The sequence below is a fragment of the Varroa jacobsoni genome, unplaced genomic scaffold, assembly GCF_002532875.2.
Source record: "Varroa jacobsoni isolate VJ856 unplaced genomic scaffold, vjacob_1.0 scaffold_778, whole genome shotgun sequence".
Taxonomy (NCBI): Eukaryota; Metazoa; Arthropoda; class Arachnida; order Mesostigmata; family Varroidae; genus Varroa; species Varroa jacobsoni.
In genome coordinates, this window is record NW_019213680.1 from 13,585 (window position 1) to 26,996 (window position 13,412).

General features: G+C 45.4%; 1 protein-coding gene and 1 long non-coding RNA gene across 3 annotated transcripts in view; one reads left to right on the top strand and one right to left on the bottom strand.

The window, feature by feature from the left end:
• Positions 1-13,412, bottom strand: part of LOC111263612 (putative nuclear hormone receptor HR38) — a 36,101-nt gene that overhangs the window by 13,510 nt on the left and 9,179 nt on the right. The window contains exon 1 of one of the 2 annotated variants that reach the window (XM_086969716.1): positions 7-140. The exons of the other annotated variant lie outside the window; for it this stretch is intronic. The gene's annotated coding sequence lies outside the window, so the exon portion shown is untranslated. Of the gene's footprint in view, positions 1-6; positions 141-13,412 lie in introns of those variants that run through there. 2 annotated transcript variants of the gene reach the window in all.
• Positions 598-13,412, top strand: part of LOC111263613 (uncharacterized) — a 37,998-nt gene continuing 25,183 nt past the window's right edge. Inside the window, exon 1 of the long non-coding RNA XR_002682326.2 lies at positions 598-729. This is a non-coding gene — a long non-coding RNA (uncharacterized LOC111263613). The remainder of the gene's footprint in view (positions 730-13,412) is intronic.

Genomic DNA, 13,412 nt, shown 5'->3' on the forward strand with positions numbered 1-13,412 from the left:
ACTCACGGTCTGTCCTCACTACCCGAACGATACCGACTCAAACAACTAATCCACTACAACGGTCCTTTGTAACCTCTCCGTTGTCGGTCTGCCTGACCACCACAACTCTTCTCTTTGGAGACTGGCTGAGCTTTGGCGCGCTCCGGCGACAGTCTCTCTCTTTTATAGCTGAGGAGGTTGGAGACGAAGAGCGGACTACGTTTGTGACGAACCCCGACAACGTGACGTAGACAGCTGTGACGTAGCCATGTGTGACGTCACTGGAGTTCGGACTCGCGCGCAACGTTTTCTTCGCTGTCGTCGTCGTTGTCGCGTCGTCGTCGTCGTCGTAGCAGCAGCCGCCGCCGCCGCCGCCGCCGCTGCAGTTTTTGCCGCTACCACACTGCCTAATGCTGCTGCTGCTGCTGCTGCTGCGTTAACCGATGCTATTGACCATGATTATGATGGTTCTGACGGCGATACGGATGATGATGACGACTACGATGATGATGATGATGATGATGATGATGATGCTTCTCATCCCGTTAGTAACGGCGGTAGTAGGAGCAGCATCAGCGCTGCGGGCAGCGGTTGCGGTGAGAGCGAAAGGAAGTGACGGAGTTTGTGTGGTTCTATGGCTGCCGCTGTAGGCTTAATGCGTTCGATAGAGTCGACAAAGTCAGGGCAAACGACTGGCGGAGGCCAGCAGGCGAAAGGTGTTCACGCTGTTGATGTGTTAGATCGTTTCAGGTAGTAGGCTCTGTTGAGTGTCGGTGTGCCTGTGTATGTAGATGTCTGTGTGAGAGAGTATCTGCGTGTGCGGGCAAAGTGGGTAAGTAGGCGATTGTGTCCATGACTGGCAGCGGTGTGTATGTTGCTGGAAAGGTAATGCAGTACCGTCGGACGAATGCTTCTGTGTTGGTATAATAAAAGCTGCCTGCTGGTGCGAGGTTGACGACGACAGCGGCGACGATACCCAACAACAACAACAACAGCAGCAGCAGCAGCAGCAGCAGCAAAACCGACATATTGAAGGACGCTGCGCGCGCATCGCCAAGGTCGTCGGCGGTGGTGGGTTATTGGAACCGGCAGCCAAGCTGCAAAGGCCGAAGCTACAGCATCGACCATTAGCGCATAGCTTGTGCAAGCACCGTTAGTTTCTGTCCTGCTGTCTGTGCTAGGACATCTGTTGATGTTGGTGTTCGGATGTTGGCCATAGTGCAGAACAGGCCTTCGCTGCCACTGTTCAGTGGGTCGATGTTGTACAGGAATGGCACCAGCAGCAGCAGCGACCGACGTTGGACAGAGCAGAGAACTCAAGAAGAAAGATATTTGTCGACTAGGCGCTGGCCGACTCGACGACCATCAAATATAATACATTCATGTCATTGTAGCCTAAGCAAAGGCGGCAGTAGCAGATGTATACAATAGTCAATCTAGCCACTACAACGTAAATGAAGAACAGAATCAGTCGTTGGTGCCTCAGTCCTTTTCACTAAGTCATCCGTTATTATTATTATTATTATCGTTACGTCTCTCAGCGTTGACGGTGGAGGGCACTGTGGACGTTCCGGCATCCTGCCTTGAACGTCCCGCAGGATCAGGCCACAGTAACAGAAGAACGAAACCAAACTGAAGAGCCGCGACGAAGCTGCGGGCCTCCGAAACATCAATTCTAAAAAAACAACATTTATTGCCTGCAGATTTGCACTAAGAAAAACAACAATGACGACAAGAGACACGTGTGCTCGGTGGAATATGCGTATCTATATTATACGGAAGTGATAAAGCAGATGTGGGAGTAAATATCAAGATATGAACGTATGTTAAGGCCACAAATATGAAGGCAAAGTATGAAGAAGGAAAAAAAATGTATGAAATACTGACGGTCCACGAAACCGCATACGCATTAGAGTAATAAAGAACAAAGGGAGCTACTGAACTGAAGGAACTCCCGAAGTTCGACTATACCACGCTATAATTAGCCAACCTCACGCCGCCTATCCCTGGAGCCTTAGATAGCAGCGCAATAGTCGTTCAGATGAAAACGATACTAAATTTCCTTATATTTAGTCCCCCGTATGCTCCTTGTACGTGGGTGTGTGTGTGTGTGTGTGTCACATTATCGACAATTACCGCCCAGGCCTGCAGCGGAACGTTTTTTCCATTGCGTTCATAGAGCTCGTATAAATGTGCATTTATACGTAGAGGCTTTTTTATTTATTGAATTGTTTTTCGTCTTTCTTATTCGCTATGTCTGTCCAGCTGCTGGCTGCAGTACAACACCCTGTAACGAGGAGCGTTAGCGTGCGCGTCTCGCAAGTGACGTAACACGCTACGCTGGTACGTTGCTGGTAACGATTCACTTCTCTCTCGAAGTATGCACAACGAAGGATTCAGGGAATTTATATGTTTATAGTTTACCAGTGTGGAAATAGTATTATGTTCGTTGGTATACAAACATTTTAATAAAAACTATACCAATTAGCTATTGTATCAGCATTTTTACCTATGCACAAACTAAACAAATGCGCCAATGGTCGTTACATAGCGGTGATCAATATAAGACGCATCTGTGGACCTGCCATCTGTAGTATGTTTGGATTTTCCACAAACAAAGGAATTGTAACTTGCCCTGACGGACGGAAGCACTGATCCTATTTTTATCAGCTCATTAACCTTACTGACTGACTGATTATTATCATGTACTGCTTAATGGAAGTATGGTAGGAAATTAATAATACATAATATAAGCAGACATTATCATAAGTTGGGACGATTATGTTTCGAGAAAAATGCTGACTGATCCATACATATATAAAGTCCGAGCGTGGAAAATATGCTAAATTTCTAAAAAAGACTTTTGAAACAAGCAAAATTCCTTCTTACGGTTATGAGCAAAGGAGATATAACAGCAGAAGCCTAACGTGAAGAACTTAAAAGTCGGCACACACCGCAGCTGAGAATCGAAGTTCTCCACTCTAGCTTAAAAACGTAATATTCAGCCTAAAATACAATTCATTTTAGCAATATGAAGTTAATGTAAGATCGTACCTGAAAAGTTAGGTTATGGTAGGCCGTGTAAGCTTCAACTAAACTCTTGAAAGGATCGCTGGTCGCAATAGGAATCGAAACAAACAAATGACCGATTGGGCGCTATATCAACGTATTTTTGCTACAAGTCACTACTCCGTCAAGAATAAAGAAAACAGATAGATAAAACTATTTACTGAAAACTCTATGGGTACGCTCAGCTCTAAGTAACAACTCCGAATCAGGCCGCCTCACTCACTCACTCACTGCGAAGTACAAACAGTTTGGACATAATATTTCTAGCAGATACCGTCATCTCATTGGCCTAATGTATATGCCTTTCGTACTCAGAACCTCAAAAGGCCCCAGACACTCGCGCACGAATTAGAACAATTATTATTATTGCTAAGTTGAGGCATTTAAAAAAAATCACTATCCGTAAAACACCGTCTAGTTTACGTGAGAGACACAAGAAAGATTTTGCCACTCAATGTCTACCGAAATAGCCGTCTGATATTATTACGTATGTAACCCATATCCCGCAGCGGAGATATCCTCTCTGTCTATGAATACCGTTGTATTCATTTCCGGACGACGGTCATATTGGCACATAGAAAGCTCTGAAGGCTGAGTCATCATGCATTAGATCGCAAGTAAAACGGATGGTCATACAGAAGCGCTAGCTAACTAAGAGGCCGAGACGTCAACGTACCACGCCGTCGCCCCGTGTTGTGTAAACAAATCTATTTCTCATTTCGACTTTCAGTGAACCAACTAATATTTGACAGTAACATAATATAGTTATCTTGACCACACCGAGGCAGGGGCGAGCGGTTGGCGATGAGAAGAAAAATAAAGAAGGATCACGTTTTTTATTTCCGCGTATACGTGAAGCACATCCATCTGTGTATGTGCAAGCATAACTAGAACAGATGGGGCTGACTCTAGTGAAAATGCACACATTGGGCAAAGCGTCGCTTGCGCCTAATGGAATCTTTGATCGAGTGCTGGCCTCAGCCATTGACAAAGGAAACTCAACATGGCTCACATCCCGTATCTTTGGCCCATTTAGCTTTTGCATGTGGTAACCTTTATGTAGGTCTTGAGCTTCCTGAACGGCAAGGTCCAACTAATAATAATAGCAATATGGTTCTAGTTAAACGATCCCTGTAGCTAAAGCAGCGGACCTTAACACAAGTATGTACAAGCATTTATCTCTGCGAAGACGGTACAGCCTATACAGACACGTGTGGCATATGGCCTAAGATTACATAGTATTCGCGTGTCGTATTAAGCGGATAATATCTTATCAGAGTTTTGGCGGAAATATCATAATCTATAATAATAATGGAGAACAACGCTACAGGGACTGCTTGCAGTAGTTGTCGGACGGAAAATCCTATTGCATAATAATTGGGTGATGGCATTTTTTTTCGTTCGATCAAAGCGGACGCTCAATTGGTCATTCGCCGTTTCTCTTCAACCATATTGTAGGGTGTCAGGGGACTTTTGTGAAAAGCGGTCAACGAATAGGCCATCGGAATAGGTTACTAGGCAACCGGAGCTATCGTAATATCGTACGAGTTTTGGGTTCTTTGTTTGTTCTCTGAGGATATGAGTATACTTGCGTGCATCGCGATGATGGAACTTAGCAAAAACGGCTCTGTTTTTGACTAACTTCCACCAAATAACCACTCTAACAGGAACAACAACGGCAGTCTGCGGCACACAACCAGACGCCCACGTATCCAAAGGAGCCGGCGAACAGTTTCGGATGGCTGAGTTCGGCATCGGACCGGACAGAGAGCGTTCGACGCCAATGAGTGACAGTGAGAATGAGCTGGTACAATAGCTAAGAGCGAAACCAGCAAATACACAGCAAAAACACATCGTTTCGAATAAAAAACAAAACTGCTACGCGACATTTATGGTGGTGCCGGGACGATAAAATAAAGAAGACGGCTGTTCTACCGGAAGTAACGGAAACCACAAAACGATAAGGCTCAGTACCGTCGCAGGCGAGCACAATTCGCACTAGGTCCACTGCCATAGCGCGACGAGACGCGAAGAACTTTCGCGCGCTGGTAATAGCAACACTTAGGCAGCGTTTGTAATAGTAGTACCGGGTTGCGCCTAGTGGGGCCGCGTATGGCCAAAGTAGCAGCGGTGGCGATGGCCGACAAACAAAAGCCGCTAGCACATTAATTCGGTTTATAGATACATATATACGTAGATTGCTGGCAACTGTGCTTGTCATAGCTAGTTGTTTTGAACCTGTTGCTATGGAACTGTCACAATAATAGGCTAAAGCGAGGTAGAGTTAATGTGTAATTGATATCTGAACCTCAAGAGCATGACATCAGACAACCTTAGTAATCTTTGATAAACGTTTCACACAATATCGCTTGCTACGCAAACTTAAATACTGGAACTATTATGGGATTACATAAGAATGGTACCTTGCAGAGGATGCTGAGACGGTTTGATGCTTCCGATAGGTCGGACTATCGTTCTTAAGTACGGTGAGGGGATATATCAATGGCTTGATCAGTAGGCCACGCTGAGAGATACGAACATGGCTTGTCCCTTGCATTCGGTCAGACATTTGTTAGAAGGTCTAAACTGGCACTTAAATATTTAAAAGGGCAAATCTGCCACCGACAAGAGGCGACCTCGTCCTTAGCTTACTTTTACCCACTAGGAAACAAACAACCGCTAAATGGAAAAGGTGTCTATGCTACTTTCCTTGATTCATTCCCAGTACGTTTGCAGCATTTAGGCTCCAATAATATTATTGCCAAACCGGTAAGTAACACGCAGTTTGTTAAATGGAGAGGATCTCCCGTGGCGAAATTGCTTACCGTGTGGAGCTATTTTTATATCTCGCTAGATCCAACTAATCGCACCCACAAGGTAATTAATGAGATTTTCCTTCTTCTGTAATGTTCAACTTCGCCTGTAAACAAAAGGAGATAACACTGTTCGTCGGGTGCTTTGTTCTAACACTGACTCATTCATCAAATATCCGAGTCTTTGACCAATGTAATGCTGTTTCAACCTTCACCAACAGCACGGGGACGTTTGTACATGGCTGGCATTGCATTCAAGTTTCGCGAACCAGAATAATAGATCAATGTCTTAAGTTTCCCTGTCGAATTTCTAGCTTCGTCTCAACGATCTTCCTCGGCTTACGCGTCAAATAGAAAGCACAGATCGTTCCCCACACGAGCTAAACAGAAGAAGAAGAAGAAAAAAAAAAGCCAGCTTTTGATAGACCTGTGCCACCATAAACCCAATAGTTGAGAACATACTGCAGAAGCGGGTGCGAGCCAGATTTCTAGCTGGGTCGGTAGACCATACGCACTAACTATCCATAGTTTACTGCATTGCCTTAACCTTTTTCTTGAAAGCAAATCCAGCACATATATATAATGGTATGGATAGTATTTTTCTAACGACTTCACTAGTAGAAGCCCGGGTTCCAGAGAAACATCGATTTTAACTCAATAGAAAGCTAATTGCAAATATGATTCATCACGAAGCGCAGCAGGGGTTTATATTTTAAGCCGGTAAAATGATAGCGTGACATTTGCCGAATCGAGAGGAAAAACATTGGTTAAATGATCGTCATCGCCAATGAGGAACACAAATGATTAATTGTGTTCGCGCATTAGATCTAATTTTAAGCGCCACTTAATCAGTCACCTCAAATACATACGATGTCTCTCGAAAAGTTCTCGCCCGATGATTGTACAAACGTATCCATATGGGTCAAGGTATTATCCATATACTCAGATATCTGCAATCATCTCTGAGCAGCTCAACTAAAAGCATCGTTTACCACTAGCCTGATAGCATTGCTATATTGGATTGATTATAGCTTGCTACATTTCTCAACGTTGTAACTACCATTCGTTGCGTTCTCGACGGCCGGTGTTCGTATCATGACGCTGCAAACGATACCACTAGAACGACGGATGCGGGACAACGATGTTGAGTTATTGCATTCGCGTATCTTCTTGCGGCTCTCGCAGGCAGGCGGGCAAGCAGGCAGGCAGGCAGGCAGGCCGGCCGGCCGGCCGGCCGACAGAGGCTTAAATTTCAACACAGAGGGCCGCCCACGTCCAATACCTCAGAGCACGCGCGCAACCTTACAAGCGCATTCTCTATAATTTTCTCCAGTCTCAAGCTATTACCGTTACAGCTCCGTCCACTACGACTAGAAGCACTTATCAAATGATAGTACCGTGTAGGTATGTAGGCGCCAATCTGACTTTGTATGTGTGTGTACGTGCGTAAGAGAACATGAGACAGTTTGTACGTTTGGGTGTATGTGCGTGTGTGCGCATTAAACACCATTACTTTGATTAAAAATATTTATAGCAACTCTACTGTTGAGTTAATTTAGTCCGGAGATTCCTCTGCAAGAGCAACACTGCCATTGCGACATTTATTTTTTGATGTCTATGTTTTAATATTACGATAGCCGACCGGCTATCCAGTAACTAAACTGGACAACTGTATTAGTATCGATAGTTATGATGACGGTGATGACAGTAGATGCTGCTGGTCAATATCGTTCAATAATGCTAATAAGCTTAAGGGCCATACTACCGATCAGATAAGACGCTGTGGGCCTGTTGTTGTCCAATGTCGTGTGCCGGCCCAAAACCTAAAAGACCAACCGCATGAGATGAAGCTGGACAGGGCCGGCGCAAATACACACACAGACACGCACGCATACATAGGCTGAGAGAAAAACAGATACCACGGTAGCCAACGGAACACACATAAGGGGTTGGTGGTACGGGCGGATATTTTTTTAGTCGACAATTGCCTCATCGTTCTGCCGCTGACACTGCGCTTGTTGTTGCCTCCTCGGCAAGGTCGCTTGCTATCTCTGTGAGACACTCCCCTAGTCTCAGGCACAAACTCTGGCAAGGGGCAACGCAACAACACAGGCAGCAGCGGCAGGCTCAAAACAACTGCTTGTCAACATGCCTAGGAAACCGATAGGCTTGCGCCAGGCAATGCAGTAACGATTGATAACAGTTATTACCGTGTTAACCAAGAGTAAAATAACCGTTTCACAGTTTAAATGTAAGTCCTGGTGAGCAAGCGGTGCGAGCAGAAAGATTTTCAGCCGAACCTTTGATCAGTAGTTAAATGAGTTACTCTGTCGGGTATTATTCAGTATAGCTCTACGTGGATGCCTACTGACGTTTCTGAGAAAACAGTAACAACACTCTTAACGTAGATGAAGATTGTATGGACAAACGCATAAACCTACATATATTGCGCGCCAGCTGATGCTGTACGGCTAACTGAAGACGCCAGCATATAGTGAGAGTTATATCTTATGTGATATAGCGGAAAAAGTAATAATCCATTCAGTATAGCCTGTTCGACGAAATGTGGCTTATACCTTTGCGAGAACTGAAGCTTTCTTGGACTGATCCTGCATATTCTGGCCCTTGTGTGTCGTGTTTCACGCTGTAGCAAACTCTAATTGATTATCGAAGAGTTTATCCTGGTTCTATTACAATTTTGATCTTCATCAACTGAATTTTCGCTAGATAATAAACGGCTTTAGGCCTATGTATATTTTTCGTTTCATCGTTGATTCGTTCCTGTTCTCGAGACTACGCCGGTCTTGAACGGCATCGCTATCCACTCGGAAGAGTAAAGACGCGCTATCGGCCGCTGTCCATTCGCGGTTGCGAGAATTCATTGTTAACAGCTGAGCATCAGTGTATGGTGAATTGTAGTACGCGATACATAGCGTTTTCAGCGTACTTCCATTCGGTTATACGTCTCCCTGAGTAGTCGATTCAACAGCAGGGGCTATGGCGCCCTTGACGATGGTCACGGTCAATAACATAACATAATAATTGCCGATTATTATAGGCGAACGACGACCATATAGAACTAAAGTACACTGCTGTTACCCGCTGCCGTAGTACTAGCGCTTTGCTTTCGTACCACAGCGTATTTTTATCGCATGGTACAGTGAAAGGTTTGTTTCCAGCTGGGGTAAAAAAAACAACTACCATAATTACACTAATTAGCAAAATGCACGAAGTCGGATTCCTTGCGTACGGTCTGCAGAGCTCGTCAATTCCGATTATATTTGTTGTGTTGGCCTGTGTGAGTATGCGTATATGTAAGTTATGCTGTTAGTTTGTCTATAGGGCGCAAATGTGGCCGTTCGACCAGGCAAACTGAAGTTGAGATCCTCAAGTGTTTTAGCTAGTTTCAGATCCGCAACTTTCATACAATCATTTTACTAGCAAATCGCTTCGAACAGATCACAAAGAGACGAGAAAAGTGTAGTGAAAGCGAGAGACGCAGAGATAGAGCCACGGCACTTCCGGCTGCTGCGGCGCCTTGCCAACATCCGCTTGGGTCCTGGGGTTAAAGGCAACGAATATTTTAGGAATAAGGGTGGACTGTGCGGCGTCCGACAGACCCTCGCCTGCAAAACGGCAGAGTTACATTGGGACTAATGATAGGGTTTGCGCCCTTCTTAACCAGTCCCCGCCTAGGCCGCATCGTTATAACCGAAGCTTTTGCGAACGTTAGCCATTTTTCTTCCTGCAATGATCAGCGATCGCGTCCCGCGTTGAGCAGACGTACCTTTCTCCGTAGTTGTAACAGTGCCAGCGGCGGTGGCTTTGGCAGCGCTTGAACGTAGCGAAATACTTTCGCCGTCACCCGTCGTCGCTGCTGCAGCTGCTAGTCGCCTACGTGACGCGTCGTTGCCTCCAGCAGAGCGAAGACCATGGCAACAACAAAGAAGAACTACTTGTCAAAAGGAAGAAAGCTCTCAATCAATGCAAAACACCTTCGCCATGTGTCACACAGCCAACTGGCTAGATGGCCGGCGGGAGCTACAAGAGGCTTTTGTCCCTCGTTCGATAGGACATACTCTTGTCGCGTCAGCTGCTCGAGACGCTGTCAAACAACATTGCCAAACTGTAAGTTATACAACTGTGATGAACGAATATAAATGCATTTATACATACAACACACTATTCAGGTAGATAATATGAAAGTTACATTTGATATGAATGGCGCTAATATAGTGAAACCATTAATTCTACAGCCTGGAAGCAAAGTGTACATTAACAGAAAAACTTCATGTCACACACACTCATACAATTTCATCGCAGTTAACAGTGACAAAGTGCATCCACCAGTAAATGAATCTCTAGGGGCGTCATAGATCGATCGCCTAACTGCGAACGAACTTCTTCAGCATTAGGTCCAATATCCACTACAGTTAGACTAAAAACAACCAGTTTCTGATAATCGAAGTTACAATACGGTGTACAATAAATTTATTATCAAGGATATAGCGTATCACAAATTATCTACCTTCCTTTCGAAAATCGTATGCCAAAACCAGCTTCGATTTCTGTTGGAATTGGGTCAGCTTCGAATAATAACAGCAATAGGGTCCACTCTTTAGTACTTCTATAGCACTCTTTAAAAAACCTAGATTTGTGGAATGGACACATTGAAATAATGTGAATTTAAAGAAATATTATCGTAACAAGCGGCTGGTTCTAACGATAATAGGTACGATAACATTTCTCTACATCAATATATTGACGGTGTTGACCCGTCTGACAGGTAAGATTCTGTTTTGCATCTTCCAGCTCACACAGACATCGATTCGTTCTGATTTGCTGACGTTCGTGGCGGCCCATATTTCCGTAACGTTAAGTGTCTTACAAGTCTACCTTCTCTAACTAACCATTACTTAAGCTCTTCTTACGAGCTAGCGCATCTAGGTGTAGTTGTAGCCATTGACGCCTTTATACGGCGTCTGCGTGGCAGGGGCTAACTGCTCCATGTCGCCTTCCTTACCCTTTTCCCCCCATGACTCAGCGGGACTCTTGTATCAGTCGATCGTGGTCGTGGTGGGAATAGTAATCGTGGTAATACAAAGGTGTCTAGAAAAAGTAGACCGTTGTTTCTCCATTTGCTAAAGTTCACCAGATTCTTCGAATCGATGTTACTGTTGCAACAGCACGAGAAAGATAGATTTCTAATACGTGCACACCGCTATTCTTGGGAGCTGTTCCACCTGGATCCCGATTTAGGTTTGTTTGGGCGTTCTGTTTATTGTTGCCCGTGTGAAGGGCGGCAACGGCAACTGCGTACTGGCTGTGTGTGCCCATATCCGGACTCTGACAGACCGCCCGCAGACCTTATGAAACCGTTGCGGTAACGCGCAAGACTTCCTGCCCAGACAGCGCAACCGCTGCGGCGCTTGCCGCGCGCTCGTCCGGCTGCACCTTGCCTGGAAATTCGTGCTGCTGCTGTTGCTGCTTCCTTTTTTGCCGTCCAGCACCGTCACCATCGCAGCAGTGGCACTGACGCGCAACCCGAAATGTGACGTCACAAAAACGTCACCGTCTCGCTCCAGCCTTTCCGGGCAGCCCTTCGTTCCTCAGAAGTAACCAAAGTAGGCAGCGCCACTTAGCTGTTTGTCTACATTGCGTAGTCGATCCCTATATGATGTATGAGTAGCCGTGTTATATGCATAATATTTCTATATACGTAATACCGACAAATGTGCCGTGTGCGGAGTTGGGCGTCAGTGTCTGCAGGCGAAGCTCGTGCGATCCGATCTTCAGAATTGAGCCAAATTTTCGAGAGAAAAAATTTATGACGTTTTTTATGAGGATTTAAGAGGATAGAGGCTGCGCTGTAGTGTGTGTAGAACGACAATGAAGACGGGAATTGAAAAGATGGGGAGTCGATGCCATGCGCATATACATCCTGTTGACAGAACGACGATCCTGTATGGCCGCTGCTGTCGTCCTTAACAAAATACTTTTTTCCAATCGCAAAGCTCTAGAAGTTAGTTTCAAAATAGATGATGTGACAATCTGATCGCAGGGCTGGGAGATACACACCTACAGGCTCGCAGGCGAACGGCATAATCTAAATCAAGAGCTCTTTTGTTTGCTGTTATATCTATGACTAATATCTGATCAGCCTTTGCCCCCAGGTAGTCGACACACGATAATTCATAAGAGAAGCACGCATTCCGACGCACCAATAGTGAACTATTTCCGGCTGTAAGCTTAGAGTCAGCGAAAAAGAAGGAAGGCAAGGCAGCTACATATGAATAGGGCACGTTTTTGGCCAAAGCAGTTGAACAGAATCGACGTATCAGTCAGGCCGAGCAGGACATCTAACCAATTAACCGGCTGGAGAACCACTGCCAGCGAACTCAACTTAGCTAGTTGCCAGTAAAAGTAGTTGTACTATGAACGTCGAATGATGCCATCAACGACACATTTTTACGCGGGCTTCGCTATACCGCTAGTGGGGACAAGGGCTACAAACAGGGACGACACTTTGACGGTGGACACCGCCCTTTGATGACAGATGACGCCATAGCCTTGCATCGATCTGCCAGCAGCAACTTCGGCAGAAATCACTCAAGCGGATCCCGATTTCATTTGAGCTGGAGTGCTTGTGCCAGTTATTACAACGATCGCGCCCGAACAAGCAGTAGTCGTTGTGATGCTACTGCTGCTAATTGTTGGCTTGGTTATTCATAGTAATTCATAAGCAGGCTGATTTGTTGTTGTTGAGAGTGTATGTAACCGTCTCCTGTCCTAACCGATCGCCAGCAGTCGGAGCCCTAAGTGTTCGCAACCTGCTTGCGAAAGGTTTACGTGGATAGTAGCTCCGCCGGCGAAGCGAGCCGACAATCATGGCCTGAGGGCAATCAGGCTCCTGACTGAGCAAAGCAAAAATATGGCTGACGGCAAGAGGAATTCGGCACCATGAGGCAAGGACACCGGGAAAAGGCACTCCACTAGTAGCAGTCGACATCGTAGTAGGCGTAAAGGCGGTAATGGTTGCGTCAATAACAGCGTGTTACAATGGCGTAAGCAAGGGTTCTCGGTGGGCGCGTATATATTCACGTACCATCCGGTAGGGTTACCGCATATTATATATATATCGATTTCGTTGTTCAAAGATGTTGCATCTAGTGGCATAGGTTGGCCGACGGCATTAGCGGCAGTGGTCGTCAACGTAGCGGAACTGAATGTGTCGCCAATAATAGCTGAGTATGACTACGCATGTGTCTGCGCATGAGATATGTATGGATACGACCTAACGAGGTGTATGATGACATCAAATACTAGTGAAATCAACGAAGGCGTGGACGGTAGCGTATGCAACACCTCCTTACATAATGGGGTATCGAAATAAAGTCAACAAAGTTCAAAAAAATCGTGTACGTTCTAATTTTATATAACTGAGCTATGCACCATCTTACTAACTAAGTATGCGCCATCTTGATCGATGACATTCAGCCATTTTTGTTCTGTGCTTACTGAGCAAAGCAGTTCCCAAATGACTTTTGCGTC